Here is a 384-nt window from a genome sequence, read left to right as displayed (position 1 = left end):
CAACTTTTTCACTCTCCTCTTTCACTTTCATCAACAGGCTCTTTAGTTCTTCTTCACTTTCTGCCATAAGGGTGGTGTCATCTGCATATCTGAGGGTATTGATATTTCTCCTGGTAATCTTGATTCCAGCTTGTGCTTCTTCCAGTCCAGCGTTTCTCATGATGTACTCTGCATATAAGTTAAATAAGCAGGGTGACAATGTACAGCCTTGGTGTACTCTGTTTCCTATTTGGAACCAGTCTGTTGTTCCATGTCCAGTTCTAACTGTTGCTTCCTGACCTGCATACAGGTTTCTCAAGAGGCAGGTCAGGTGGTCTGGTATTCCCATCTCTTTCAGAATTTTCCACAGTTTGTTGTGATCCACACAGTCAAAGGCTTTGGCAT

Source organism: Bison bison, unplaced genomic scaffold (genome assembly GCF_000754665.1).
Source record: "Bison bison bison isolate TAMUID 2011002044 unplaced genomic scaffold, Bison_UMD1.0 scf7180017864168, whole genome shotgun sequence".
Lineage (NCBI taxonomy): Eukaryota > Metazoa > Chordata > Mammalia > Artiodactyla > Bovidae > Bison > Bison bison.
The sequence above is the reverse complement of the archived record's forward strand: the minus strand, read 5'-3'. Positions refer to the sequence as shown.